The sequence below is a fragment of the Triturus cristatus genome, chromosome 5_1 (assembly GCF_964204655.1).
Source record: "Triturus cristatus chromosome 5_1, aTriCri1.1, whole genome shotgun sequence".
Lineage (NCBI taxonomy): Eukaryota > Metazoa > Chordata > Amphibia > Caudata > Salamandridae > Triturus > Triturus cristatus.
In genome coordinates, this window is record NC_140587.1 from 73062572 (window position 1) to 73071043 (window position 8472).

General features: G+C 34.8%; 1 long non-coding RNA gene across 1 annotated transcript; it reads right to left on the reverse strand.

Moving 5' to 3' along the window:
• Positions 1-3987: 3987 nt before the first annotated feature.
• Positions 3988-5402, reverse strand: LOC146830211 (uncharacterized). The gene is made up of 3 exons (XR_014961138.1): positions 5342-5402; positions 4769-4838; positions 3988-4678 (listed from the first exon to the last, which is right to left on the reverse strand). It is a non-coding gene; the product is annotated as an uncharacterized LOC146830211 (long non-coding RNA).
• Positions 5403-8472: the final 3070 nt, after the last annotated feature.

Consider the following 8472-nt stretch of genomic DNA (forward strand, 5'->3'; position numbering starts at 1 on the left):
GGAGTGAGAATAGTAAATTAATTAAGTTCAGTGTCCAGCACTTATCTTAATTAAATATATATTGGAGTGGGAATAGTAAATGAATTCAGTTCAGTGTCCAGCACATACTCTAATTAAATATAGGTTGGAGTGAGAATAGTAAATTAATTAAGTTCAGTGTCCAGCACTTATTTTAATTTAATATAGACTGGAGTGGGAATAGTAAATTAATTTAGTTCAGTGTCCAGCACCTACCCTAATTTAATATAGGTTGGAGTGAGAATAGTAAATTAATTAAGTTCAGTGTCCAGCACTTATCTTAATTAAATATAGAGTGGAGTGGGAATAGTAAATTAATTTAGTTCAGTGTCCAGCACCTACCCTAATTAAATATAGGTTGGAGTGAGAATAGTAAATTAATTAAGTTCAGTGTCCAGCACTTATTTTAATTTAATATAGACTGGAGTGGGAATAGTAAATTAATTTAGTTCAGTGTCCAGCACCTACCCTAATTTAATATAGGTTGGAGTGAGAATAGTAAATTAATTAAGTTTAGTGTCCAGCACTTATCTTAATTAAATATAGAGTGGAGTGGGAATAGTAAATTAATTAAGTTCATTGTCCAGCACCTACTGTAATTTAATATAGTTTGGAGTGAGAATAGTAAATTAATTAAGTTCAGTGTCCAGCACTTATCTTAATTAAATATAGATTGGAGTGGGAATAGTAAATGAATTCAGTTCAGTGTCCAGCACATACTCTAATTAAATATAGGTTGGAGTGAGAATAGTAAATTAATTAAGTTCAGTGTCCAGCACTTATTTTAATTTAATATAGACTGGAGTGGGAATAGTAAATTAATTTAGTTCAGTGTCCAGCACCTACCCTAATTTAATATAGGTTGGAGTGAGAATAGTAAATTAATTAAGTTCAGTGTCCAGCACTTATCTTAATTAAATATAGAGTGGAGTGGGAATAGTAAATTAATTTAGTTCAGTGTCCAGCACCTACCCTAATTAAATATAGGTTGGAGTGAGAATAGTAAATTAATTAAGTTCAGTGTCCAGCACTTATTTTAATTTAATATAGAATGGAGTGGGAATAGTAAATTAATTTAGTTCAGTGTCCAGCACCTACCCTAATTTAATATAGGTTGGAGTGAGAATAGTAAATTAATTAAGTTTAGTGTCCAGCACTTATCTTAATTAAATATAGAGTGGAGTGGGAATAGTAAATTAATTAAGTTCATTGTCCAGCACCTACTGTAATTTAATATAGTTTGGAGTGAGAATAGTAAATTAATTAAGTTCAGTGTCCAGCACTTATCTTAATTAAATATAGATTGGAGTGGGAATAGTAAATGAATTCAGTTCAGTGTCCAGCACATACTCTAATTAAATATAGTTTGGAGTGAGAATAGTAAATTAATTAAGTTCAGTGTCCAGCACTTATTTTAATTTAATATAGACTGGAGTGGGAATAGTAAATTAATTTAGTTCAGTGTCCAGCATCTACCCTAATTTAATATAGGTTGGAGTGAGAATAGTAAATTAATTAAGTTCAGTGTCCAGCACTTATCTTAATTAAATATAGAGTGGAGTGGGAATAGTAAATTAATTTAGTTCAGTGTCCAGCACCTACCCTAATTAAATATAGGTTGGAGTGAGAATAGTAAATTAATTAAGTTCAGTATGTAGTGGGAGTAGTATGTTAATTAAGATGGTAAATAGCAAATATTAGAATTAATTATAGAGTTGAATAAGAATAGTTAAATTTATTGGATTTAATTGACAAAAAATCTTTAGATTTTAGTTTGGGTTGGATAAAACATAGAAGTTATATCAGAATGCAAATTCCAAATTATTTTTAAATTAAATAGTAGATAGGAAAATAATATTTATTTTATAGTTGTTGGAATGTATATTCATTCGAGAGAAAATTTTGTTTATTATTACGCATATTTTAATAATTACATCATTGCAATAAACATGTCTGATATATACCATACGAACTGTCTAAAGCTATCGACCTATTACCTAGATTGAACTCTGGGTCCTGCCGATTTCGTCATACTACCCCCCGTTTTGACGTGTAAATATTTCTTATTGTTGAAACTCGCCTTGAAAATCCCATGTTTGTGCGAAATGCATTGGCTGCGGATCTGGTCTCACTAAATCTTGGAATAAAGGAATTCAAGCAAATACTCAACTACTGTGTGGATTCGAAACACAAAAGTTTATTTTGACATTAATTTACATTTCTTCCAATATGTTGCCTCTCATACTTGTGGATAATTGTTGTCTTGGTGGTCATTTGAGCAGCTGACCATTTGAGGTGGGCAATATTATCGTTACTGATAAAGTGAAAAGTCCAGGCTGAGCATTCACCTAAAACCGTGCTGCTTTAATTTTCAAACTTCCTATGTTTGTTTGGTTCTTTTATTTTGTAACCGCTCGCTGTTGTTTTGGGTTATTTTGGTCGAATCCAGGTCGCGGTTCGGAGCTGTTTCGCGTTTGAGAAGGTAAGAGTTATTTGCTTTATTATTAAATAGTTTTAAGTGTTTTGTGGAAGTAGTTATGTTGTAATAAGTGTGTATTGATTGATGTTTTAGAAGTTAGGGTGTTAGTAATAGTTTGTATACGGTTTTATAATTAACGTTGTGTTCCGTGTTTGTGGCTTTGTTAGTGTTTTGGTATTTCGGTGTGTTAAAGTTTTATAGTGTTTGAATAACGTTTGTAGTGAGGTTTGTACGTGCGTTTTGTGTGTTTGTGGGTGGGTGGGAATGTTTGTTTCTGTTTTGTAGGTTTTACGGAGAAGATATTTTCGTCGGTTTCAAACACCTTATTTTTTTAAAGGAAGTGTGTATTAGTTGTGTTTACTAATGTTTATTTAACACTTCCTTTATTGTTCGGGTTTCCAGGAGCGGTTATTTACTTTTTTTATATTTTTCGGGATTTTTATGGTTAATGGATAGTCATTTTTTGGATAACTATGGATTTTGAACTCCCTGGATTTATTTGGAAGGAATGTTATTATCCCATTGGAGATACTACACAGGTAAGTTCATTTAAATATTTTTATTGTTGGTGGCGAAACCTTATATATTTAATATTGTTGTTGTGTACTTGGTTTGTTTAATTATGTTGTCTAAATATATGTCCATATAATTCATGTATATATTTTAGACCACATAATTAAATATGTGATATAATAAAGTGGATTATTTATGTTGTGATAGTTGTTTTAGTAGAATTGTGGGTTAATATTTAGAAAAGGGTTTAGAAGAGAGTTTGAGCTATTATATTTAAGTACTCAAGTCCTCTTGTGGATGGGTATAGCTGTACCTGTTGTTGTAGGTAATTATACATTTGAGTAGTTTGTCTAGACTGTTTTGGTTTTAATTGTAGGACAGATTGTTGCATTCTTAATTCTTGGAAACTTTGTTCCTTTTGTATGGCAATTAGTAGTTGTTGTAGTGTTGGAGTTGTTCTCCCAGTAGAAGTTAGGAATGCATTATGCCAGCCCTCGACGGCGTTGTTAGTTTTGGCTTGTTGGTTGAGTGTACTTACATATACATTCCACCAAGGTATTTGGAACTTGGGCTGACGTCTATGGCCTGATCTGTGCAGTCTCCCCACCCAGGTATCCTCAAAATAATCTAACAGGGGAGATAACTTTACTTCATTTTGTTTGTAAAATGGACTTTCTAATAAAAGATTGTAATGTTCTGCAACATCTGTGGTTGGTACATAAGCTAGGGCTGTTAGAAGTTTTATTTGATGTGCAAAACTTATGTTAGTGGCGTATTCTACACTTAGTGAAGATTTTTGTAAATGTCTCCATATACATTGGTTAAGATGGAAGTAACATCCTTGGATAGCTGTATGGGGGTACAGTTTTAGAATGGAATTTATCATGGCTTGCTCAAAGTCTATGATAATTGTTTGAGGGTAAAAATCATTAGATTCTTGTTTTACTTTTCCTAGCATTTCATTATATGTTGTGTTTTGTTTGTTAGGTAATAGTGCATAAATTAAAGGTATGGAAGTGTTGTGATATTGACCGTGTATTGTGTAAAGCTGATAGAATGGTTTTGGGCATATTGTAAAGGTGCCATCCATCATCCATGTTTGGCATTGTTGCAGTTTAGTTATATTGTTTGCAGTAGCAAACATTATGATTCTTTTTTCTGGGCTTTTGTTATCAAAAAAAATAAAAGGTTCATTATTGTGGGTGATACTTAATTCTGGTGGAATGATGATCTCTTGAAAAGTTTTAGGGGATGGTATAGTTGTCGTGGTTGCTTTTTTGGTCCTAGCAATAGTTCTTTTTATAGAAGCAATTGATGGTAATTGGCCTCTTGCTTCTTTGGGCACTCTAGGTAATAGTTCTTTTAGGATTACACTTGTAGCAGTTTGTGAACCTGTGCTTAATTCTTTGATATTTTCAAGAGTTGATCTGACTTCTATTTCAGAGAGATTGGGTGGATGGTTATGCTCTCTTGTATATAGTACAGTTGTTTCTCTTGTTGTTGCTCGGCCGTAGCATTTGTTAGAATAATATTTAGTACACTTCCAGTTCACTTTTCGGTCCGTCTGCTTTTCTTGGGTGTATGTGTAACCCATGTAACACAATAGGAATTTTCCTTTCTGCGAAGTTATAAATTGGGCTTCTTCTGTCATCGTGATGTGTTACAATTCTGGAAAAAATTTATATGAAAATATATGCTATAGTACTTTATATCTTTATATGAAATTAGCAAAAATGCATTTTTTTTATATATACTTACCAAGTCTTTTTTGTTGTATTTGAATGAAGATGTTGTTTGTCGCAAAAATGTTGTTTAGTTGATTTAGTCTCTGAAAGTTAAAGAACATTTATTGTTGTGGTTGGTTTAGTTTTTTAAGTGGGGTGGTATTGCTGTTTGGTATAGACTATATTTTTATTGAAGAAACTTATTTTATTGTTTTACAAATTAACAATTCAAAAAACATTCCCCCACCTTCATCTGTCCCGGAAGTACCACACATTTATCATCAAGACCAATTATTCAGGAGAATGAACAACCTTTCCACCCAGTTCTCTACCCCCCCCTCCCCCACCACATGTCAATGTACCCCCGTCTCCTACCCCTCTTACTATGTGCCCCTCCTGCCTAATAAATAAGATGCAGTAGCCTAACCTCTCACTAAGCAAACAGAGCCTACCCTCATGCCCAGTGGTATAGACTATAGGTGTTAATTTATACAGGTTTTTTACAATTTAAAAAAGAGAACATGGATTTGTTTAGGGGTTTAGGATGTTTTGGGGTTTGAGTAGGATTTAATTAATATTTTATAAAGTATTTTGATAGTATACTTACTTTTTAGTGAGTCTTTTCTGGCAATCTTCAATATTTTCTTTAGCTGTTTGGAGTAATATCTGTAGTGGAAACATAAAGAGATGGAATATATAAGTTAGTTATTTATTTGAGTAAAGATAAATTAGTGTTTTAGTTTAATTTGGCAGTTTAGTTAGAAAAGAATATTTACTTACGTTTTTAGAATAGTAATAGGATGTAGGTTTCTTCTGTTTAGTAGAGCTTCTTCTTCGTTCAATGCTTTGGTTTAAGGCACCGTGGAACACTTGTTTTAATTGGTTTATATAGTGGTTTCAAATTGTTTCTTGAATGTTATTGGTTGTTTTCTGTATGTGGCCTTTCTATTGGATGGTTTGAATTTTTTTTAGTTAATTGGTTTCCTTTTATGGAAAATGCTAAGTAAGAGTATATTTAGTTTTAAAGGAGGAGAGTTTTAAATTATTATATATAAAAAGATTGTTTATAATGTGTACTAATTTTATTTAAATGTGTTCGAAATGCCAATGTGATAATTATTTTAGGGTTTTTTTATTATGTTGTTAAATATAGAGATCGCTATAAATGTTATGTTTATGTTTAAGTAGAATCTCATTTGAAAATGTATGTTTTGGTAAAATATTGTCTTTATGTTGTTGAAAGTATTGGTTTTATTAGTATTAGAATTGTCGATATATTTAAAAAAACGATATTATTGATGTCTATATTTTGGTTATCGATATTTGTGACATGTGTCATATTTATTAACTTATGTCGATATTTAGTATTTCGATATTAATGTGTGCGATATTTGTGTGATCGATATAATTGTATTACGATATTGTAGTGTCGATATTAGTGTAGTTTTTTAAATAAGTATACAATGTCGATATTTTTGATGTCGATATATTTGTTGCGATATTTGTGTAGTTCGATAATGTGTCTGTCGATAATATGTCACAGATCCGGAGTGGGGTAGATTGGAGTGGAATAGATTGGGTACAGTGTAGCAAAGTGAAGTTGGGTGGGGTAGACTGAGATAGAGCGGAGTGGGATAGAGTGGGGTGGGGTAGAGTGGAGTGGGGTAATTGGGGTGGAGTGAAGGGGTGTAGAGTGGAGTGGCATGATTTGTCTTGGAGTGAGTGGTGTATATTGGAGTGGTGTGGTATAAAGTGGAAGGGCAGAAAGTGGAGTAGAGTGGCGTAGTATGCAGTATGCATGGTGTGGTAGTGCACTGTTATTAGAGACAACACATTTTCAATTGAAATGACTATTACATTTGCACTGAAATACGGTTTTACTGCACACAATTGATAATCTCATCACCTAGTGTATTCATTGATTGTATTCAAATATTTGTTTCCAACCCATTTCAGAATTACATAAAAAAGGTGCTTCATTTGCACTAATTCTGATATATTCTGAAACATCAGCGCAGTTCAGATTTTTAGTGCTGGAAAAGAAAAACCTACACCCTTTCCTCTTACACGGAAACTCATCAGAATTATCACATAAATGATCTCACTTTGAAGTCAGAGAAAGACAAGCATTGGCAAATCCAAAAAGTCTCGCCTATGCAATAGCAATTGGTTTTGCCCATGTGTGTTAGACACGTTGTACACCAGCGTGGCAGTTGTTCAGCATGGATAAAAGTTAGTGCCTTGGAGGAGAGTGGTGTAGAGTGTTGTAGAGTGGAATGGCGAACAGTAGAATTGAGTGTCGTAGTGTGGAGTGCATAGAGTGCTGTGTATTCCAAATGAGTAGTAGTTTGTCCCAGTTAATTAATACAGTAACAATATTACATTTAAAGCAACGCAAATCTGCTGGGAGGGGATGCCTAAGTATAAAGCATCAGGGCTAGTAAATACATAAACCACCGCCTATCCTGGTGCAGTATCGCATAATAAAAATCAGGTCCAGGAAAATACATTACCAATTGCAGGACCAAGCATCGTCAACGGCATGGATGCATCTCTATTAGGAAGAGCACCCGATTAAAATGCAACAGCACATGATAATATATAAAACGCAGTCTATCCTTATATGATATTCCATTTAAAAACAATGAATCACATTCCCTTGAAAGGATCGCGGAGCCAGTCCCAATTGTTTGTCTTCTCCGCTAACAGCCTGTCACGTCCGATTGGCCTCTGTTGTTGTTACTTGTGTGAAACTAATGTGTTGTTGACCAAACATGGCAAGCTCTCTGGGCTTGATAAAGGTGATCACCAAGTTGTTCCAGCCAGCAGTGCATCAATACTGGGTAATTCATAAGCACATGGCAGTGCTGCACTGTGTATGTTGGCATTCTTGGTGCTTTTAACCACTGGCACATTTGAGTAATAGTAGAATTTTTTGTTTGTTGTTTATTTGATGAGCAGGAGAAGCGTAAATCATTTAAGATCTTTCTGGGCCAAACTATGCCCTTTACCACCCTGGCGACCTTCCCATTTTTGATTACAAAATGGGTCTGCGGCTAGAACTTCCCGTACTACGCTATCAGCCTGTAGGCCATCTGAGGTTCGGACACGAGCTGAGGAGCACTGTGCTAGCACTCAGGCCACCTTTAAAAAGAGGCACTTTTGTCTGATGATAAAATTTTTACTAACTTGCACTTCACCTGAGGGCCAGCTGGATTGAGACTCGCTACCATGGCTTCTCTACATGTATGAATGCCTCTGGCATTTAAACTGTATTTTAGAAGAGTGACGCGAGGTTTGTACAGACGATGACATATACAACTCAGGTGTATAAAGTCCTCTTTTTTGGCACCACAGAGTCCGCCTGTGTTTAGTTCACTGTGCTTCCAGGGCGGTTGGCTAGCCAGCGCTGGTAAGTGGCCAGACAGGGAGGCCTTCAGATTTCGCTTGGTCTGTTCTGGGGAGGTGATACCTAAAAATAGAGATGGTTCAAGGTGTCATAATGTTTGAGCACCATCCAAGCGTGAGATCAACAACTGAAGGTATTTTTATCTTCCAGATGTGAGTGTCTCTTGACAACCTTGTTCACCACGCCCTTGTGGGTTTTTTTCTGAGGCTGCAGTCGGTCCAGAGGGCTGCGTCCTGGCCTCGTATGGCAACGCTAGCATGAGCCACGGTCGTAGCAGATTAGGGAACATTACTGCCAGTAATGGCTGGCAGGAAGGGCCATCGTATTCT